General features: G+C 38.1%; 1 protein-coding gene across 3 annotated transcripts in view; it reads left to right on the top strand.

Annotated features, from left to right (window-relative positions):
* Window positions 1-12,200, top strand: part of TAFA2 (TAFA chemokine like family member 2) — a 508,120-nt gene that overhangs the window by 173,799 nt on the left and 322,121 nt on the right. The gene's annotated exons all lie outside the window — the stretch shown is intronic.

The raw sequence follows: 12,200 nt of genomic DNA, 5'->3' as shown, positions 1-12,200 counted from the left end.
GTCTCTACAGGTCTGAAATCATGATGTTTGCACTGACATGCTGTCTCTGAAGGCTCTGGAGGAGAACCCTTCCTTGCCTTTTTTAGCTCCTAGCAGTCGTTGGAGTTCCTTGGGTGGTGGTTGGATTTTTCCAGTCATATAGCCGTCTTCGCTCAGTGTCTTTTTATGTAGTTGTGTCCCTTTTTGTGTGTCTGTCTCTGTGTTGAAATTTCCCTTTACAAGGACATGGTTCCTACTAGATTAGGGCCTATCTTAATGATCTCATTTTTCCTTGATCACTTCTGCAAAGTCTGTATTTCCAAAAAAACATCACATTCTGAGGTACTGGGGGTTAGAATCTCAGTATATCTTTTTTTTTTTTTTTTTTTTTTTTTGATTTCCGACCTCAGCCTCTTTTGGGTCCTCTCTTTCTGTATCCATTCTTGAATTTAATGATAACTGTCACATAATGGAGTGAACATGGTCTTTGAATCAGACCATTTCACATTGGATTGTGGCTATTTCACTTTCTGGTGAGTTCACCAATGTGAGCACCATATTGACAGGGGTCTGTTGAGTGGTATTCTCCTGTTCAGGGTTCTTCCCAGGGAAACACAGGGCCAAGATGGCATAGCAGAGGCTAAATTCACCAGTGAGTTGGCCTTCAGCATTCTTAGTTTACCAACTTAGTATGGGACACTCAGAAACAAAGGGTAAAAGGAATCAGAAAAAAATCACTTGGAGGAATATTACTGAAAATATGGCCCATAGACCAGCATTTGCATCACCTGGGAGATTTTTGGAAATGCAAATCCATGGTCTCCGGGTTCAGATTACTGCTTTAAGAATATATCTGGGTGATTCTTACACACTTTGTAGGTGAAGTACTGAATTTGATTTGGTATGTATAGAATACTGTGGCGACTGGCTATGGCGATGATGGCAGGCTTTATGGGTTGATCACACAAGTGTGTATTCATCACAAGACTGTTTAAGCAACAGGTAGGAGCATTCCCCCTCCTCTTTAACTTCCCTTCCTTTGAGTTCTTAGCAGCATTCCTAGGCATACTAATGGGAAAGATGGCATTGATATTGAGGCAATGTAGCATTAATTTCATCTGAGTTACTTGTAAAAGTCCTATTCTAAGCTCCATTTGGCAACTGATCTTTCTCAACATTGCTTAATGCCCTGCTCTCAACCATCAAGTTTCTGCTTTACAACTTCTTGTCTAGAGCGAGTAAGAACCTAGTGAAAGGCATTTCTCTTTTTAAAGGAAATATGGTATGCATATCATCCTCTTATTATCCTCCCCAAGGGGATGTGTGCAACATAAATGATAAATTAGAGTGACTTATTAGGACTGAAGAACCTATTCTAGTGTCCTTACTCAGCAGTTTTCATGGAATGCTCTATGAGTGGGAAAGTATTTGTTACTTTTGGACAGATTTAAAATAAAAGAGAACTAGTGCAAGATGCCTAAGGTTTAACATATCAAATGAATTTGCCTGTCATTACAGTCCAGTGTACCCAACTGCATTTTGTATTTGTACATTGGTAGTTCTGGTTCTCCATTTTCCTTGCATTTGAGCTCCTGACATCTCGAATCAGATGTGGGGTCTAGAATTTCCTTTGTGGGTCACCTGTGGCAAGAACAGATACTGTTACACTTTTTTTTGCAAATATGCAGACATCTTCTGAGGCCGACTTTGCAAAAGAGTAAAGCAATGACGAGTGGTCAGGTCAGACAACAGGGAGTATAGGAGATAACTGAGTGAGAAGCTTGGGAGTAATCTAATTTCTTCCTGGGAGGTCTATCATGTATAAATAGCTTATCTTAATTCATTTTAATAATTGAGACTTAAGATGCATTCATGGTAGAAAAGATGGGTAAGATAAATATGCATTTCCTTCCTGGGAACCTGGTACTTTCTTGCATAACACTTCCAAGTGATAAAATGAGAAATCTCATTTTTTCTCCTCCTTCGTGTATGTCTTGAGGTTTTTCTTATATAAAAAAACCGAGGAAACGGATTAAAGTACATGTACGTGTATGTAAATATGCTTGTATTTCCTTATCCAAATTTTATTAAACATCTGTTATATAACTGGATCCGGATTCGAAGGTCATTTTGTTCAGTCTGTTCCAGGAGCCTGTCAGTTCATCTAGGGAAAAATAATTTATGTTGTCAATCTTCTTATCCTTGACTCATTAATAATTATATGACCATTAGTAATTATTGCTCTCATCTATAAGGTAGTTATTCTTAAATTTTGGTGCACACAGAATTGGGTGTGCAGGTTTTCTTGGGGATTGCGTTAAAAGGACTGGGGGTCTGCCCCTATCTCCGGCTAATCTTATTCCATTAGACTGTAGGGGGCCCACACATATGTTTTTGTTGAGGGCAGTGCAGATGAGGTTCATCACAATTCAGGAGCCTCTGCTGCAAGTGCCTAGAAGCAGGAATGATCTATATGTTGATTTGTGGCATGAGTAGATCGAGAATCATAAGGTTTTGTAAAAATCAGGAATTTGCCTGGAAATTTGAGCCAGAACTCCAATAGAGCAATTTAATGATAGCTTTGGCCCTTGGAGACTTCACCAGACTCAGGGGTCAGAGGGATTCTGTGGGCAGTGTTTTTCCATTCTAGTATGCCTAAGGACATTGGCTCTTACTTCTTGGTTATTGGTTTAAATGAAACTCATCCTGCACAGATGGACCATGGTTTGTAAGCACAGATGGAGAAGGAACAGTAAGTTCACTGGCAGAGCCCACATGTGGGAAATAGCAAGAGAGAAAAAGACAAAGGCTGGGGGTGGAGGTGCTAAACGAAATTAACATTCACCTGGTCATTATAGGAAATGTTCCATCCTCTTAAGTTTCTCAGTAAGGGTATACATAGCAAGTCTTTTAGATGCTCATCCAGAGTTACCTTACTTATTGCCATGAAATTGCGTAGTAAATACCTTTCAAGCACTTATAAAATAAAAATAGCTAACAATGCAACAGGATTGAAATAACAAGAAACCTCAGTGACAAATTACATGTTTTTCCTACAGAGCAGAAGGAGCTAAGTTAACAAGAGTGGAAATAGTTGACTAACTTTCTGTTCTAACCAACAAAGTTCTCAAGTTAATACAGCCATGAGACTTCTAAAGAAAAGAATTACTGTTTCTGGTGAAACACCTTTGTTTTCTGTATTTGATTTTTGCTTTGGTTTTGATGATTTGGGTTTTTTAGTTTTGTGCTAAAAAATGTATAAGGACATACTCAAAGGAGCATAAATACCATCTATTTACATATGGAGAGATATACAGGATATAGAGAGAATATATTCTTTATTTTATAATATATATCTACAATTTATTCTCCATATTATTTTTTATTTTATTTTATTTTTTTAATATAACTTATTGTCAAATTGGCTTACATACAACGCCCAGTGCACATCCCAGCAAGTGCCCTCCTCAATGTGTCCATACTATTTTTGTCTAAGTCCTACCCCGTCCCTAATATCTGTATTGGAATTCCAATAATCATGGACAAACATTTATTTAGCAAACACTGTGTAGAGCATTACTGCCAGGCTGCCTGGTAAACACAGATGCACAAAAGGCCCCTGAAGCCTAGATGATCCAGCTACATGAAGGGACAGTGGGGAAGTACGTGACCAGTGACCCTGTTTGCACTTCCAGTGAGGCAGCTGACCTACTCAGATTATCCTGGGAGTGACTGACCTACTGTCACCCTAGTCTTCGGTAGGCTTGGAGAACTATGATTTCTCCGGCAGCTGTAGAATTTAACTCCTTTAATTAATGTCTTCTTGCCCTACCCAGATTGTTTGAAAAAATCATTCATTTGCTTTAATTATGCAGTGTTTTTTCATTGCTTTTAGGATAAAGGCCAAACTTAAATCACCTATAAGGCTTTGTGGCAGTGGTTTTTAACCAAGCGCAGTTTTGTCCTCAAGGGGACATTTGCCAAAGTCTGGAGACATTTTTGGTTATTGCGGTGGTGGTGGCAGGAGAGAGGTGCTATTGTTATCTAGTGTGTTGAGGCCACACATGCTGCTAAAAGTCCTACAATATGTGGGACAGGTCCCCAACACTAAGAACTATTGACTCCAAATGTCAGTAGCACTGAGGTTCAGAAACCTTGCCTAATGCCATCTGGCCCCCATCTGCTTCACCATCCTAATCTTGGGGCTACCCTACACTTGCTGTCTCTACTCCAGGCGTACTGGTTTCCTTTCAGTTCTTTGAGTAGTCTCTGTTGCTTTTTTATTTTTAGGGATTTTTCAGCTCTCCGTACATAGACCTTCTTCCCAGTTATTTGCCTAGTGTGAATTAGCTCCGAATCCTTCAGAACTCAGCTAATAGCACTCCTTAAAGAAGCCTCCGATGCTTCTCCTACTAGCTTAGAATCTTATGCTCTTAAAACACCATGCATTCCTGTGCCTTGGACTTTATTTACACTCTAATTAAATACTTTATTGTGTAACTGGTTGTTCACATCTTACCTGCTCCATTAGAATGTAATCTTCAGGAGGGCAGAGCCTATTCACAGTTGTATCCCTAGAGACTAGCATAGTGCTTTGTACTTGGTAGTCAATTAATATAAATATATTTGGAATGAGTGAGTCATCAAATAAGATAATGTACCTGACAGTTATTTAGGAAAAGGTAGACCCATTGCTATTTTGACACTTTAGGTGACCTCTTTATTCTAAATCCATAAGGCCTTTTTATATAAACCAATATCTGGTATTAAACATACATGGTTTTGTATAGTAGTTATAGGCTAAGTAGGCTATATTGGCTGTGGCTTTTTGGATGTGATTGTTTTTGATACAATGAGTGCAAAGTCACTCTCCTTTATCACCATTCCTTGTTCTCCATTTTCTGCCTTCTCCAATTACAGCTGACTTTCAATTTCTACTTTATTTTTGCATTGTCTGATTTTTAAAAAATTAATGAATATCACTTTATATTCAGAAAGATGATTAAAATTTTAAAATTCAATTTGGAATTGGACTGGATTCTAAGATTTTATCATCCAATTCCCCAAACTATAATTTTATAGGTGTTTAATAATATTAAGATAACAAACTGCAACTTTGTAGGAGTTTAATAATATTAAGATAACAGATGCATTCTATTGACTATGGAGAAATTTGTGAGAAATTTCACTGAAGATTAACTATGCAATTTGGAGTTGAGGATAAGGGTTTATATTGTGATCCAAACATCCTGCTTGGCTCACTGTCTAATATATATTCTCAGCCAAATATAGTTAGCATAATTAAGCAGCCTACACAAAACAGAGGTGTTCATCCTCTAGATTTTTCAAATGGAAAACAGACCAGAGATCTTTATTAGGTTGATTAATCTATTTATTACCTGAAACAAATTTGAATGAACATTATAGCTAAAGAGAGTAATAAAAAATTTGAATCACAGACCATTCTCTATGAATATATTCATAGAGCATGAGTTGAGTCTGGCCCTTTCTCATGTCTGTAAGTCTAGTAAACATTTGACTCCTGCTCATGTGTTTTGACTGCCAAGTAAATGATGCCTAACCTTCATCCTGTCCCTACTCAGGGTGTGGTGTGGGGTTCACAGAGGGGGGTGGGTTGATGCTTCCATGGCTTGGGGTTTAAAAAATGTGTGGTTTGTTTTTAGCTGCCCTTGAGTCAAAATGCAACAAGTTGCTGCTCATAATGTCACATACCAGTTATACACCTTTGTGCATTAACTGGATGTGATGATCTGTGAATACAAGGATTTTGATTTACACAGCTTTGTTCCTAACCTCTTTCTATTTTATGTCATTCAGTTAAATTTTTTTTGATGACTGTTTCAGGTTTAACCCTATGAATTTGTTAGTACTCAACTGTTTCTGACCTACCAAAAATGACATTTTCGTATGGTTTGTTTTAATATAAATAAATGAATGGATGAACTTTGAATTTATTTTTCCATAGAAATGATGTTCTAATTAATAGTGAAACAAATTAGAAATCGTACTATTTGTTCAGGTACATAATGGTTCAAATAGATTTTTATAGCCTACCGGGAAAAAGTTAGCAATAATTTAAGCCATTGATTCAGTAGGAAAAGGCATGTCAACTACAAAATTCAACTTTATATGAACACTGAGTATATGATGTATTCATAGATTGGTGATCTAAATTATGGGGCCTGTAAGAATTTTCTTCATTTTCTGACAGGATCATTGATAGAAGATACTGTGTTAGTCATTTGGTTTAGGACTAGCAATTAGGGATGTGAAGAGAATTAGACGATAATGTCAGCATTACTGGAGTCTGTGTCCTCTTTTTGAGGCACTGAGTCATTAATAGAAACCTTTGTCACTAGGGAACAGGGTCTTTGGGATCTTATAAAATGTAGGAAAAATTTGCGGAATTATAAAAAGCAACCCCCCCTTTCTAGGAGCTGATATATGTGTATGGGTTGCTGTTATGAATGAAGGTCATTTTTAGTGTTTGTTTATTTCCTGATGTTAGTGGTTTGGGAATTCTGTAGCTCATGGACTTTTAGCTCTCCAGACACACAGGAATATTTGTGTTTTTGTGAAAAATCTCATGATGTGAGTGGGCATCTGGTTGGTGTTTCATAATGAGACACAGGAAGGGTGCTGTTTCTGCCAAAGGGTGATGTAACTCACCATAATTTCAGCCTTTGAAGAGCAGGGGTAACAGCTTAGCTCAGTCCTGCTCTCTGCATAGGCTGGAATAACTTTCCAGGTGCCAGTATGACATGGCTGTAGGAGTGGTCCATATGTGCGTTTCTTTATAGGGAAGATCTTTACTTGGGGAGGAAGAAGAGAGAGCTGAATGAGTTTTTATTAACTCTTTTAATCCCTTGGGGAAATAATAATAAAAATAATAGTAATAAATCCATGAAGATGTGGGAATCATTATTGAGGGAGAGGATATTCTTAGGTGAGAATGTAGCTTCCTTTTCTATTGTTAATTTTTAGATAAAATAGTGGAATGTGGGAACTTCCCCATACTCCTTTGTTTCTGCTGTCTGATTAATGTTAGCAAGAGAGGCTAACAACACTCCTGATGCTCATAAATATAAGTAGCTCCAAGCAGGTTTGTTGTTTTTGCCTTGTTAAAAAAGCGACCTCAGGATTCTTTATTAATACATCAAGAAGTCTTATATGAGAGTTTGTTGGAAGAAAACACCATGATTTGTATGGAACTTAAGCAATTAAAAAAAATCGGCTAATGAATGATATGATTGCCAGTCGTTATTATGCCAGATTTCTTGAGGCTTATATTGGTGAGACTAGAAGTAATACTAAAGTTATTATTATTACTGTTATGACAGATATCATTATTAAAAGCAACATGTTTTTATTACTTACAATCCTGTTTTATTTTCAATTTAATATATTCCTCCAGATTTTTTTCAACTTTTTACTAAAATCCTAGTTAGTTAACATGGATATATGGTAAAATTGATTTCAGGTATAGAATTTAGTGATTCATCACTTACATATAACACCCAGTGCTCATCACAAGTGCCCGCCTTAGTACCCATCACCCATTTAGCCCACCTCCCTCACCTACCCCCTCCCCCATAAACCCTCAGTTTGTTCTCTGTAGTTAAGAGTCTCTTACGCTTTGGTTCCCTCCCTCTTTTTTCCCCTTCCCCTATGCTCATCTCTTTTGTTTCTTAAATACCACATATGAGTGAAATTACATGGTATTTGTCTTTCTCTGACTGACTTATTTCACTTAGCATAATAATGCACTCTAGCTCCATCCTCCTCGTGGCAAATGGCAAGATACTTATAATCCTTTCATATATTTGATTTGCAAAATAGTTCTCAGAACTGTTGTTAGAGATATTGGCAAAATTTGATGAAATTTTAATGGGCATGTTTTATCAATGCCAATTTGTATTGTGGGATCCAGTGGAGAAATTTTGTGTCGAATGAAATTGAGAAGGGTCATATTACTGAATGAAGTTCTGTCTTGTACCCTCTCTCAGGTGTGTTTCTCCCTCATCATAGCTACATTTGTCTGCTTTGTGTGTTCAACATTATTTGTTAAACCTACCCACAGAGCTGTTTGTAAGTCATCATTCACCACTGATCTCTGGGACTAACGCTTGCTTTGCATCTCCAGGTTGGTGTTACACCATCAGTAACTGCTTTCTAACTGCAGTTTCCAGCCAACTTTTCGCTGTTATTTACAGTGGGAACCATATCTGATAATAGAAGGCAAAAAAGTCCTAATTAAAATCTTTGCCAATGGTAAGAAGAATTCACTTTTTGTTTCCTAATAATATTCATCATACCACATCAGCTATATTTTTCTTATCAAATAAAAAATTAGCCTGGAAAATTCATCCTGAAAATACTGGAGTGCACTCAAAAGTAAGTAAGATTAGCAATAAAGTAGGTGACCATAAATATTGGAATTATGTTCCAAATACTACAAAATACATATTGCTGACAGTGATATGACTCTGCAACAGGCAGAGTCATGTCTTTTGTTGAAAGAGAACTTTATAGTATAAATGACTATTAAACTTAGATTCCCCAAATTCTCAAGGTATATATGCATAGGCTGTATGCATTCTGTAAAATTTACTGTGGATTTGTCTGGCCTTAAGGACTTTCTTGGTAGTCCAGGTCTTTGCTCCTTTACACTGGGTCCACCCATTGATCTTCACCCTCTGCAACATCTCTCTGAAGGTACACATCCCTTCTCCTTTAAGCAAAGACAACCTAACTTTTCTAGTTCATGACTCCTTTGCCCAGGAGCTAAATAGAGTTAACTCTATTTCTCATAAGTAAAATGGGGATGATAATGGTACCTCCTACATAGGGCCATTATGAGGGCTGGATATGAACTGAGACGAAGCCCACACTTGCCCTATGCCTTTTATCTGCATCACTGAGGGTGAAGAGGTAGCCCCAGAACCTATCCCTTCTATCGCTAACACTCACAGCTTTATCTCCACCATCTACCTTGAATCCATTGAGACAAATTTCATGTTCTTAATCTTTAGTCATGACAAGAATTTTATCTCCCAGGTGACCCCCCACCCCTATGTTTCATACTTGAATTATTTCAGCCTTTGTACATCTTCTCTCCTGTCCCTTTTATTTTATTATTTTATTTTTAACATTTTATTTGTTTTAAATTATTTATTTGATTTTTAATTTGTGTCCAAGTTAGTTAGCATATAGTAAAACAATGATTTCAAGAGTAGATTCCTTAATGCCCCTTACCCATCTAGCCCATCTCCCCCTCTCACAACTCCTCCAGCAACCCTCTGTTCTATTTTTTTTTTTTTTTACTGTTAAGAAAAATTTTTTTAAGTTTTAGTTATTTTTGAGACAGAGACATATCATGAACAGGGGAGGGTCAGAGAGAGAGGGAGACACAGAATCCGAAACAGGCTCCAGGCTGTTTGTTCTCTGTATTTAAGAGTCTCATGTTTTGTCCCCCTCCTTATTTTTGTATTATTTTTGCTGCCCTTCCCTTATGTTCATCTGTTTTGTATCTTAAATTTCTTATATGAGTGAAGTTATATGATATTTGTCTTTCTCTGACTAATTTCACTTAGCATAATACCCTCCAGTTCCATCCACATAGTTGCAAATGTCAAGATTTCATTCTTTTTGCTTGCTGAGTAATACTCCATTGTATATATACTGCATCTTCTTTATCCATTCATCCATTGATGGACATTTGGGCTCTTTCCATACTTTGGCTATCAATAGTGTTGCTATAAACATTTCTCCCAACCCTTTATAACACCCCTCCCTGACTCCTAGAACTCTTCTTTGTGCCTTATAAAGTTTGAGAGCTGTTATCAGTAAAGTCTGCAACAATGTCAGACTTTTCTCTGAATATTTCTTTTACTTTCTTTTTTTTAATGTTTAATTTTGAGAGAGAGACACAGAGTGAGAGCGGGGGAGGGGCAGAGAGAGAGGGAGACACAGAATCTGAAGCAGGCTCCAGGCTCTGAGCTGTCAGCACAGAGCCTGATAAGGTGCTAGAACCCACAAACCCCGAGATCATGATTTGAGTCAAAGTCAGACACTTAACCAACTGAGCCACCCACATGAGCCACCCCCCCCTTTCACTTTCTTGTTCTGACATCTGGCTCTGCTTGAGGTTGCTGCTTTCACTGCATGCCTAGCAAGAAGTGGCTGTTTTCCTCTTGTACCTTTTCTTCATACTGCTCGGCTCAAGGGTGAGGAGGCATCTTCCTTGTTCCTCATTGTCATTTGCAGACCATGCTTCTGTCCTCCTCCTAAACTCCTTTAAACTACTCTTCTTCATTTCTCTTGCCTACCAACCACTGGGTGTTTGGTCTTCATTTCTCAGCAGTTTTCTCTCCTGGCTCTCACTTTGTCCCATGCTACCCCATCTTAATTCTCGGCCACTGAAATGTACATATAGATGATTTTTCACTACCCTTGCCCCTCAGCTCCTAGGAGTCTCCTTCTCCGTGATCTTATATTCCAGAGACCTTGTCTTTACCAATAATTGCAACCCTTCTTTAATTGCCAGTTTTAGGCATCCTGCTCTGACTACCACCTTTGAGACCTCAGTGAGAAGTATATGTAGCTCTGAAAGCAGTTAATTTTGAGGCCACTTTTTTCAGACATTGCTGTGATACTGCTCCTATGTTTATCTGATTCTCTAGAAACTCTCTGGAGTCCAGGATAGTGTGAGTGAGTGTGTGTGTGTGTGTGTGCGTGTGTGCATGCACATACATGGAAAATGGTTAGGGGAAGAGGAGGAGAAAGACCCCTATCTGTGTAGGTTCATCTATGTGGCCATGATCATGAGGGCTGGAGCCTAGTTTTCTCACATGGGCTTATTGTTTATTCCAGAGAGACCTTGACCTATACTTCACTAATGAGGTGATATCAAAGTACGGGGCAATTGCACTTTCTCTTACCTTTAGAGTCTACAATTTTGTGTTTTGGCTTTTCCCCTTCCTCCCTCCCTTCCTCCCTTCCTCCTTTCCTCCCTCCCTTCCTTCCTTCCTTCCTTCCTTCCTTCCTTCCTTCCTTCCTTCCTTCCTTCCTTCCTTCTTTCCTTCCTTCCGCATTGGGTAAGTGAGGGGGAAGAAGAGTTTATCTTGTTAATTCTGGATGTTCTGCCATATTGTCTGATACTTAGCCACCTTATCATATGAATTTAAGTTATTCAAGAGGTATGGGACATAGAAACTAAATAATGCATAGTTTACTAGCATTGGCAACTTTGCAAACGGAAGGTCTGCTATTAGCTGTATGACCTTAGATGAGTTGTTAGCCTCTCAGAGATAAAATGTCATTATCTGCAACTTGGCTATGATAATACCTTCCTAACATGAATAATATTAGTGTTAGAAAGATGCCATACAGTTGAAACTGGCCTGCATATCAGGCCTGTGCTAGATCTTATATAATTTGTTGTTTTTCTTCCTTCTTGTCATCTCAACTGACTACAACAGTGTTGCCAGTGGGTGTTTGTCTAATAGGTTATAAATTCTAACTAAATGGTTTGAGATAACTGGTCTGATTTCAGTTGGAATAGAAATATAAAAGGATTGTTTAAAACCAATTAGTGGAGGTTAAAATGTTACTAACCTAATGTTTTTAAAAGTTTATTTATTTATTTTGAGAGTGAGCACACACATGTGCAAGAGGCAGACAGAGATAATTTCAAGCAGGCTGGATGCTATTAGTGGGAAGCCCGATGTGGGGTTTGAACTCATGAACTGTGAGATCATGACCTGAGTTGAAATCAAGAGTCGGATGCTTAACTGATTGAGCCACCTAGGCACCCCTAATTTTTGATTAAAAAATAAATACATTGGGGTACCTGGGTAGCTCAGTGGGTTAAGCATCTGACTCTTGATTTTGGCTCAGGTCATGATCTCAGGGTTTGTGAGTTCGAGCCCTGTGTCAGGCTCCGTGCTGATAGTGCAGAGCCTGCTTGGGATCCTCTCTCTTTTTCTGTTTCTCCCTCCCCCCACTGCTGTGCAGGATGGCTCTCTCTCTCTCTCAAAAAATTAACTTAAAAAATAAAAAACAATTAAATACATTGACAACATTTTCCATTTTTAATGTTGAACATATTATTCAGTCTTTCAAAATACCCATTTTTTTATAAATTTTCTTAAAAAATATTTTTTTAATGAGACAGAGAATCCGAAGCAGGCTCCAGGCTC

Source organism: Acinonyx jubatus, chromosome B4, assembly GCF_027475565.1.
Source record: "Acinonyx jubatus isolate Ajub_Pintada_27869175 chromosome B4, VMU_Ajub_asm_v1.0, whole genome shotgun sequence".
In the NCBI taxonomy this organism is placed as follows: domain Eukaryota; kingdom Metazoa; phylum Chordata; class Mammalia; order Carnivora; family Felidae; genus Acinonyx; species Acinonyx jubatus.
The sequence above is the reverse complement of the archived record's forward strand: the minus strand, read 5'-3'. Positions and strand labels throughout refer to the sequence as shown.